This window comes from Notamacropus eugenii, chromosome 1, assembly GCF_028372415.1.
Source record: "Notamacropus eugenii isolate mMacEug1 chromosome 1, mMacEug1.pri_v2, whole genome shotgun sequence".
NCBI classification, from domain to species: Eukaryota; Metazoa; Chordata; class Mammalia; order Diprotodontia; family Macropodidae; genus Notamacropus; species Notamacropus eugenii.
Window position 1 is genome coordinate 284,771,289 of NC_092872.1, and position 11,060 is coordinate 284,782,348.

At 43.2% G+C, this 11,060-nt stretch overlaps 1 pseudogene; it reads right to left on the reverse strand.

Annotated features, from left to right (window-relative positions):
• Positions 1–939: 939 nt before the first annotated feature.
• LOC140525231 (alpha-enolase pseudogene) lies at positions 940–2,239 on the reverse strand (annotated as a pseudogene).
• Between the last annotated feature and the right edge of the window lie 8,821 nt (positions 2,240–11,060).

Genomic DNA, 11,060 nt, shown 5'->3' on the forward strand with positions numbered 1-11,060 from the left:
TAGTGTCACATAGTTAAAACAGGAAATTATTAGACAGTGTTCTTCCTTCTAATGGCTGTATCATAGGACAGATGCAGCCTAGCCTGGGTCCACTTGGCTCCCCATCTCAAGTAACTTCAGTAATGGCTTGCCAGGGTCTTTGGGTCTCCATCTTCCTACCATGGTATTGGGTCCAGGGGCTTCTCTTCCTGACTAAATTTGTCTTAAAGAATTTAGGTGAGGTCTTGCCTCGTGCTGTTCATTGCACATCCTTCTGGTGAAGGCAACTTGTGACTTGAAGGAGGTAGGGGATGAAACTGTTTTGGATTGTGTTAATGTCTGGGAGAGGAATTCCAGGAGTATCAAGGCTGAGAAATTAAAGGAGGCTGCAATCTGACTTTGGTACAGGCTGTAAAGCAGAGGGAAACCCCAGAAAAGAAAGGGATGATTCTATTAAAGAATCAACCCCTTTGTAGAATTAGCATTAAGGGACAGACCTTAATTACCTGGCAGATTTTCCAATTGTTATTGTGTCCCACTGTGCATTCCCTGATCAGGTACAGGAGTAAACTTTATTTTTTGGGGGGGGGGTTACTGAATACTTTCATTCTGCGCATAGAAGCCACTAAGGATTTGGCCTGTGGGCTCATCCAGACTCCATCACAAGTACATAGCTGCATACATCAACAAAAGGTTGGGGGTAAGAACTGATCATTCTATCCCAGTCACAAGATGATAAGGGTCTTCTGACAGAGAGTCAGATGATCAGGTAGTCTTTGGGTAAGACAGTTCTAAAAAAGCAGTAAGAATATCACAGAAAGATGGGAAGAAGAGGAAAGTTAAGCATCCTGCCCCCAAAACAAGACTGGTCTAGTGCTTGGTGCTGCCCATTCTTAGGACAGGAGCAGAGGTACCTTGTGCCTGGTGCCCTCAAGCTCTGAGGTCTCTTGGCCACAGAGCTTACTTGGCCTGAGGGTTTCTGAAATTTCCTCCAGCAGATTTGACTTTGCTGACCTGCTCTTCCTCAATTCTGAGAAGCTGGTAGTACTTGACTAAATGCTTAGATAAGCGAGGGGTACCACTCTTGATCTACCCAGTGCAGAGACCCACCACCAGGTCTGCAATGAAGGCTTCTTCAGTCTCCCCCAAGCAATGGGAAACCATTACTCCCCACCCACTGAATTGAGCCAGCTTCCCGCCTGGAGAGATTCAGTCATGGAACCAATTTGGTTCACTTTGAGTAGGAGGCAGTTTCAGGCCTTCTTCTTCACAGCCTTTTCAATGCACTTGGACTTGGTCACTGTGAGATCAGCCCCTGCCACCTAGATACCTGCAGTAGCAGTAAAATTTTTCCAAGCTTCCAAATCATCCTGATCAAAGAGATGTTTAATAGACTCCACTGGGTAATCCTTGATGAAGCTCTTGTAGAGGTCTCCAAGCTCAGAAGGGGAGATGTATATGCTGGAGTCATCAGGAAATTTGAAGTCCAAATCATGTTTCCCAGATCAGAAGAATTCAGAGGTAGCAACATCCAAGCCAGTCACAACCTTATCAGTATAGCCAGCCTTACCAATAGCATTCTTTAGCAGGTCCAGAGCCTTTTTATTCTCCCGGATGTTAGGAAAAAAGCTACCTTCATCCCCTATGTTGGTGGCATCCTGTCCATATTTCTGTTTAATCACTCTTTTCAGGTTAGGGTATCCCTCAGCTTCAATGCACATGGCTTCCTTAAAGTTTGCCGCTCCAGCAGAGAACATCATGAATTCCTGCATGGCCATGCTTGTAAACAGCATGAGAGGCCCATCACATTGAGGGCTGGAACTGGAAAGATAACTTCATTGTTTTCTGTAAAGCCAGCAATATGGTGGTACATGGAGATACCTTTCTCAGCAGCTCTAGCCTTGCAAACAGCCAGAGACACTCCCAATATGACATTTGCACCAAATTTAGATTTATTCTTAGTGCGGTCCATCTCTATCATCAATTTGTTGATCTTCTCCTGCTCCACAAAATTCAGTTTCTTGATAATTGGGGTTGGGGCAATAGTTTTATTGATGTGCTCAACTACTTTTGAGACACCTTTCCCCATGTGGTGGGTTTTATTGTTGTCTTGGAGCGCCAGGGTTTCATGGATACTGGTAGAAGCCCCACTGGGTAGAGCAGCTCGGAATTGACCTTTTTCAGCGTAGAGATCAACTTCAACAGTGGGGTTTCCACAAGAGTCAAAGATCTTTCTTGCATGGATCCTGTAAATAGACATGTTGAGTTTCTGCATAGGGCTTCCTCCACTAGGCTCAGAGGACGGAGGCTGAGGGGTCTGCCTACACCAAGAGGGAGTGTTAAATGTGAGTGAACTTTATTTTTAAAAACACCTGAGAAGAGTTTTGTGTTGTTTTGGGAGAGAAGAGTGTTGAGGAAAGAAGTTGTAGCCTTTCCTGAGGCCAGCCCTTCTTGTACTCAGGAAACAGAGGGATGTTGGTGAGAGAGAGAACCCAAAGGGCCATGGGGGAACTGAGAGAAACACACAGAACCTTAAAAGGAGGGGAGGAATTACACAGGATGAAGCTTCTAGGAGCAGAGAGAAACACGTACCAGGCCACCATCAAAGATCCAACCGAGACTGATTTCTATGACTAGAAATAAGAAGGAGCAGATCCAATCTGGCCTGTAGATGAAATACTTAGCAAATTCCTGTAGGTTGTAGGACATTCCCGAGGCAAGAAGTTGAGATCATACTGAATTACTCCTATCTTGAAGTGTTGTGATAACATTGGTAAAGTGCTTAGCACAGCCACTGGCACATAGTAGGACTCTAATTAATACGTGTTCCCCTCCCCCTTCAATCTCTGCCCACATGGAACTCCCAGTCTAGTGGAGGGACAAACACCAACTCAGACAGTTCCGTCATTCTTGGAATTATGAGGCAAGGGTCTTACAGAGAAACAAAACAAAGTACTCTCTGTGTTCTGAAGGGGAAGTCATTGAAAGCTGGAGGGACCAAGGGAGACTTGTGGGCATCCCAGGCAAACGTTGAAGGATGAGCCACGAGTAGGTGCGGAAAGGGAAGGAGGACATTTCTGACCAAAAGGGCTCAGGTTTAAGCATAAAGGAGTTTTTTTTGTGGGGAGGGGGGAAAGCTGAGACACAGACTCGTCTTGTTTGTATGAAACTAGGGTAACGCAGAACGCCTTTTGAGAATAATTGCTTATTAATAGAAGTCGATTCCTATCCCATAATTGTGAGTTTGTTTACATTAATTAATAAACATTTATTTGGCATCTATTATGTGTCAGGAACTGTATTAGGCACTGAAGACACAAGTACAAAGAATAGACCACTATCTGTCAGAGCCTTCCATTCTGTCAAGAGGGAGATAAGAAGGACCCCTGCATATGAATGCATCACACATACAAAGTTAATAAATACATAATACATACATGTATTCCAAAATTTACAAGGCCCTTCTCTGACCAAGGGAAGTAGGGAGGAGATGGAGGCTGTGGTCAGAGCTCTTCTCCATCCTCCTTTAGTGCCTAGTAATTCCCCTTAGAGTCTTGCTTGAATCCCCAATTTAAAATGAGCTCATTGGTTTGAGACAAGTCCCACATGGTATGACCAAGTCCCCCAACCAATCCGTTCTGACAGATCATTGAACTTCATCCAATGCCTCTTAAAGACTACTACATAGATTGGTGACTTTTCACATCAAATTGAATGTCTTTGATTTATTGATTCCATAGATGTATTCAGTAGATTCAATACATGTAGCTCTTGGTCACATTTAGTCCACACCTCTCATCGACTGATTCTGTCAAGTTATGGCCTCTCTTGAAAAAAGTATCATGACTAAGTGGAGTGATTGGTTCACTGATTGATTAGCTCAATGGACTTCTGCCCTTTAAACATATAATTGTAATAACTCACTTAAAAGGTAATTGGAGGTTTTCAAATATTCTTTCTCACAACAATCCTGGAAGGAAGGCATTTCTTAAAAATAACATATTTTTTATATCTTTGCTTTTATCTTACCTAAAATTTCCTGTGCAAATTTTGTCTATTCTCTCTCCCCTACCAGAGAATCATCATATATAACAAAGAATGTTTTTTAACAGAAAAAAAGAAAAGGAGGAAGAAGATGGTTGATACTTAATTTTCAGTCCATTTAACAGATCAGAAAACTGAAGCTGAGAGGTTATGTCTTCTTGCCCAGGGTCATGCAGCTAGTATATATTAGATCAGGGATTTGATGTCAAGTCCAGTGGCTCTGCTATTTTTCTTTGATGGCCATTGTGTCTGTATTAGAGTCATCACTAAAAGTATAGAAAGAATAGCAAATTTGCTAATTGTTCTTTGCTACAGTTAAGTCTTTAGCAAGGACATGCTGGTAAATGTTTAATAATTATTCTTCAAAAAAGTCTTAATACACTTTTAATTTTAATCTGTTATTACCTTTTTTGCATAATTTCCTTAATCTGGATGATGAAGAAAATAAGAAAGTCCTAATTAGCAGCGTTTTCTAATTTTCCATATATAAATGCTTACACTAAAAATTTGACAATAAACTCTAGCTGGTTCCAGAAGCCCCCTGGACTTTTTAATCTTGGTATATATGGCCCTTGGCATATATCTATTGTCTTGTAAATAAGACAAGAATGAGTGTGGTATAGAAGAATAAAGACAACTAAAAGCAAATAGCAAGAAACAAAAGATCAGCCACATGGGCATGCAATGAGGCACCATAAAAATCAGAAAGAGGGGAAAAGAAAGTAAGAGAAGCAATCAGAAGAAGGAGGTTAGTCCAAGGGAACAGAGGGCACCTTGGTAGGGAAAGAATTAAACAAAAATGAGAGATGGGGCCAGAAACCCAAAATACGTGCACTTGAAGCCTGCATGAGGCATGACTCTTGTGTCTCTGGGACAGGTTTTCCATAAAACATTCAGCATGAGGGAAAGATTTTATTTCATAGGCAGTCAACAAAAAGTTTTGTTTCAGAATTCACATGATATCCAAAGAGTTATCAGCTCTTTGGTGGGGGGTGGGTGGGTGGGAATGATCAGAGAACTGGTCTTGCCTTGTTTCAAATTGCTAGAAGATTTGAGCTGGTATTTACATTTCCTCCTTATGCTAAAACAATTGTTTATCTTTGTTCAATCTGTCCGGTGTCCATGTGGGCACAGCCCAGGTCTAGATGTTCCTTTCTCCTGTCTGCTTCATTGACAGACTGTGTCTACCTAGGACACTGTCCCATTGGGCTGCTTCTCTGGAGTGCTGAAAGTCCCAGAAAGCTGACTGGGCATTGCCTCCCTCCTCATGATCACCTTTTTGGAAAAAAAGACCTGTGACTCACCTGCACTTTCTTGACTCCTTCACTTTCTTGATGTTGTGCCAATGCTCTAAGAAGCACAATAGCCCCAAAGAGCTATTGTCTCCAAGCTGATTTTTCTGTAGATTCACAAAGAGATGTATTCTCAGGAGGTTTCCCTTCCAAACTGGCAGGTTCTGAGGTCAGGATAGAGTCAAACTTTTTTTTTTTTTAAAAGTCACCCTCTAAACTCAGAGTTTGCTCTGAACTTAACTTAAACTCCAACGACTGATGGAGGCTTTGGAGTGGCGGCTGTTGGCAGAAAATGGACTATTTTTACCATGCCCAGGGGGAGATATGGAAGTGTGTTGCTTCCTTATTGACTTCAAAGGGAATTCCATGTGTATAAGAGATGACTGGGAGTCTAGACAGAGATGACATTATGGGCTGTTTAAACAAAGGTCTATAATAGCAGCATCTCTCTCATTGGGCTTGCCTCCATGTAGGGGATACTTTAGAGAAGGTGCCATTTATTACATATTTCTCAAAGGTCCCTTTGGATCAGTTTCATAGTGACTGGAATTCACCTTGGGTGCCTGATATCTGTGCCAGCAGAATGCCAGTTCTGGCAAACTGGAAAAGCTTCTAGGATGGACCTGGGAGCAAATAGTAAACCTGTCCTATGATGACCAACCTTGATAAGTCTATTGCAATTTGAGGATATTAGGCAATGTGGGGGATAGAGTTTTGGCCTTGAAATCAGGAAAACCTGAGTTTGAATCCTATCTCAGATACTAGCTGTGAGACCATGGACACGTCACTTAACTTTTCAGTGACTCAGTGTCCTCATCTCTAAAATGTGCCAGTGGTATGGTATGATGGACTCCATAGCCCTGAAGGTCCCCCACAGCTCTAACTGTAAATTTCTCCCACCTTTTTCTTACTACCACCTTTGATTTACTGAATTATATTAGGGCTGACTCCTGATTTGACTGATTCTTTCTACTCTGTGCTTGCTGAGAAGGTATCTTTCTTATAAGCTCCTCAGCTGACTCCCCATTATTTTTCATGGGAAGTGTAAACTTGATGCCTTCTCACCTTTCCTTCCTCTTATCATCTTATTTTCTCATACTCCCCTGGGCTTTGTCAAGAACAGACTGTCAATAACAAAAACCAAGTGAAACTGTGTGTGCTCTCAATGGAAGTTTAAGGCAGAAAGGATATTTAGTTTTGCTCTGAGGAAATGGTTTACATCTCCATGAGCCTAGTAGTCTCTTCTTTGGGGATTGGGAGGGAGTGTGATTGTGAAATTAGCTTGTGATTGTGAAAATCCCATAGATTAAAATACCCTTTAAAGGAAAACACCTGATTCAAAGGAAAAAAAGTAGAGGCCCTGTGTCAGAATCCTGACTTTGCCATTTAATGCCTGGGTGGCTTTGGGTCAGTCATGCCTCACTTCTGGGCCTGAGTTTTCTCATCTGTAAATCAAGGGGGTTGATATGATGATCTTTCAGAACTAAATCTATGTGTGTCTGTGACTCTGAATTGAAAATTTGACAAGGCTGCAAGTTGAGGGGTCTATTTTCTAGGGGAATGACATATCGTTCAGTGGGTGGTCTGTAGAGCTATTGTTTCTTTGTGTCTTGGACAGATAATGCAAGTAGGTGAGTTAAGCTCCAGAAAGAAGAAACAGGAAGAAGAGCACAGGCAGGACTGTCTACGAGGAAATGCCCATCTCATTTAATGATTCTAAGCTTCTCCTAGGAACTACAGGCTTGTCTTTTCATACCAACATTCTGCCGATGCCTATCTATGGCTATGGGGGCAGCTAGGTGGTGCAGTGGATTGAGCACCAGTGCAGGAATCAGGAGGACCTGAGTTCAAATCTCACCTCAGACACTTGACACTCAACCCCAATTGCTTCATCCTGAGTCATCTCCAGTCATGCTGATGAATATCTGGCCACTGGATTCAGATGGCTCAGGAGGAGAAGTGAGGTTGGTGACCTACACAGCCCTCCCTCACTCAAAACAAAGTCAAGTGCAAGTCATGTCATTATTTCTCTAATGGCATGGTCTTCTTCAGCAATGAAGGATGAAAACACACACACACACACACACACACACAATCTATGGCTATGACATACCAAAGTGTTAAAATCAATATAAATAAGGACCACTGAGAGGTCAACAGAGCACAGCCCATAACATCTAACAAAATAGAAAAGCCAGGTCAAGGATATTGTTAATGAAAAGTAGGAATGGGTCAAAAGGTAGATGGCTTGGCCACATGACAAGAGCAAGGGGGACTGTATGGAATGCCTGTGTATGTGTATGGCGTCCTTGTGATATCGGGAGAAAGGCTCATAGCATGTTAGACTGGCTGTCCTGGAGAGAACATATGGAAGGACACAAATAAAGATGGGAAGCCATGGATGGATCATTGAGAGGAATCCCCACGTAGGTAGGATCATCGAGTCATTGGAGGACCAGAAGATTTGGATCTCATTCTCTAGGAAGACAATGGATGATCAAGGCTCCCAGATTCAGGTTTGGCCATCCTCTTGTCAAGAAAGGTTTCCTTAATTGTAAAATCAGGGAATTGTTCTAGATGACCTTTGAGGTCTCTTCCCTATCTGGAGTTATGTAAGGTCCTTCCCCACAGATTTCACTTTAATAGAAGGAATGTGGATGAACAGACCTAGTAATCAATCAACAAGTGTTCCTGGAGCTTGAGTTGAGCAGTATTGATATTCATCTGCTTATAGAAGGACTCCATGCTGTCTCCTGATTTGGGAAAGTTTTATTGTGGCTGACACAGCTGCAGAGGCCAACGGCTCCTTGGGAAGATCACTCCCCCTTCCAATAAAAGACACGTCTGTACACCTGCAATGTATTTGCTTCCTTGGCAGTGATCCCAGAACATTCCTGAAAAGGTTTTATCCTATGTGAGATAAAGCTAAATGGGGACCATCAGTGATGACATCAACCCGTGGTTATTAAGAACCTACTATGCGTGATGTGATGAGCTAAGCCTCTTCTTGCCATTCTACTGAGGGAAACAGTACCTAGAAAAGTCAGTCTGAACTGTCTCCCAGGTAATTTGGGGGGTGGGGAATGGAGGTCAGGGAATCAAGAGTATACGAGTGTAGGGGCCAGCATGGGCTTCCTTTAAGGGGAGCCTTAAAGGAAGGCCCTCATTCTGAGAAGTGGAGGCAAGGCAGGGGATGCAACCCAGGCTTGGGAGATAGCAGGTGACAGAGGAAAAGCTCATTGGATTTGTAGCTTGAGGTCCTGTTTTTAAATCCTTACTCTGACCTTGGCCAAATCACTGAGCCTCCCTGGGCCTCAGTTTCCTCATTTGTAAAATTATAGGGTTAGAGGAGATGATTTCCAAGTTCCCTTTCAGCTCTAAGTAATCACACCTGGCAGTCACATAGCACTTTGGGATGCGCCAAGCACTTTGTATATGGAAACTCATTTGATTCTCACAAGAACGATGTCAGGTGGTGCCATTATCATTCCCATTTTGCAGAGGAGGAGCCTGGGCCTGAGGTGCATGCAGCTAGTAAACTGTGTCTGAGCAGGATTCAAACTCAGGATTTTGCTGATTCTTAGTCCCATGAACAACTCCCTTTACCACCTAGTTCATGACTTCTGTGGTGGGACAGTTCTTGCAAAGGAGGGAAATGGAGTTCGTGTGGCTGGATAAAAGAATCCATGAAGGGGAAGAATGTGTGATCAGCCTGAGCAGGTAGGCTCTAAATTCTCTTTTCAGAGAGGCATTTGTCTGTTCCTTGGGAGGGGTCAGCTAAGTAGGAAGAAGAGCTAACATTTACCTAGGGCTTCAGCATTTGCAAAGTCCTTAACATGTTCTGTCTCATGGAATTGTCACAGCATCTCCATGAAATAGATGCTATTATTAGCCCCATCTTACAGATGAGGAAACTGAGGCACAGATGGGTGGGTTCTGTAACTTGACCAGGTTCACATAGCCAGTAAATGACCAAGGCAGGAATTGAACTTAGGTCTGCCTTACTCCAGAACACTGTGCCTCCCAGCTGTCCTAGCCCTAACGTGCTGGAGACCAGGACAACTTTGTAGACTGTGTGACCTCAAAGTAAAGCTCAAGAATGAGGGGAATGAGGACAGCCCCTTGCTTCTTCTCCATGGAAAACTCCAAAGACTGCGCAGTGGGAATAAGCCCTCTGAAAAGAGACTCAGCTAGGACAAATGGACAGAGTTCCACTCAGTCTTTGCTCAGGTGTGGTGCGATCTCCTGATTCCCATGAGCCACCCCGAAGAGCCAACTGCACCAGTACCACATGGTGCAAAGAATTTCGGGCCTCACCCTTGCTGGGCCCAACCAGCTCTAGCCAGTGTGTTCTTGCCAGGATCTCTGAATAAAAGAGAAAGTCAGGAGAGGCAGTGTGTGCTCGGCGTGACTTCCATGCTCCAGTGAACACAGGGCTGTGCTGTTGGGCTGATCTCCAGAATGGAAGGGGCTGAACCCTCAGCTCACCTTGGGGGAGCAGAGTATAATCACACCCTTGCCTTGGGAGCCAGGAGTTAGACTCTCCTTCATCCAAAGCAGCTAGTGGGTTAGCAACATTTTAATTAGTCACTAGAATGGTATCCCCACCACTCAGCACAGGACCTAGTCCACAATAGGTGCTTAATAAATACCCATTCACAGAGTGATTAATAGGTCTGCTCATCCATGTTCTCTCTATTCATGTGAAACCTATGGGGAGGAACTTTACTTCTTCTAGGCCACTGATACAGGATCAGAGGTCTACAGAAAGAAGAGACCCCAGAGGTCAACTAATACAATTCCTTAATTTTAGATCGAGGAAACTGAGGCCCAGGAAGGCTAAGCAATGGTTAGAAGTCACATCCTCTAAGAGTGTTCAAAATAAATTCAGGAAATGTAATTCTTACTCATAGTTTCTGGACAATTCATCCCAAATGAATTTTCTTAGGAGGTAGAGCTACATTTTGGAAAGTAAATATGTTTAACTTATACCAAGAGAGTTTATGAGTTTTTGTTGGCTTTATTTCAAGCTTATGGTTGTTATTGAAAACTCAACCATTTCTCAGAAGACCTGAAGGAACTATTTATCCCCTGTACTTGCTCATGTTGGACGTGGGATCCTTTGATTGCAAGGCTGCAAAAAAAAAAAAAAGATGAATATCATGGGTTCTATTGGTTACTATGCAGTAAGAACTGAGGAGAGCTGAACTCAGATGGGAAACTTGGCTGGAGGAAGAACTCCTTCCAAACAGAGAGCCATGCTGACTAAAGCTGGGGATCTGTGGTCAGGCAACAGGAAAATCCATTGTGAGTCCAACCGCAGTTGGAAGTAGGCAAAATGGTGGATGACCAGCCAATGGTTGCCTGTTGCGTTCACTAACCCTAGAAGACACCAGCCAAGAAGTGCGTTCTAGAAGGCATTCAATTATAGATGTGGTGGTGGTTAACTGAACCTGCACCCCAGGTGTAAGTCCTGAAAACACAGATGTGAACTTAAGATTTAGAAAAGTTCCAGGCAGAGAAGTGGAAGGGAAGAAACCTCCTTCTAACACCTCACTCCCCCAAATCTGTATAATAATCCGAAGTAGCTAACAGATGGGTATGAGTTTGTAACTCTGAAAGCTATTGACTTTAAATGGAGAGGCACTGTAGGAAAGAAACATCTCAGAGAGATAAGAAGTCCATCAATATGACATTTTCCCCAAATAATTGAAAGCCAAAGGTCTTTGGTAGGTCTCTACAACC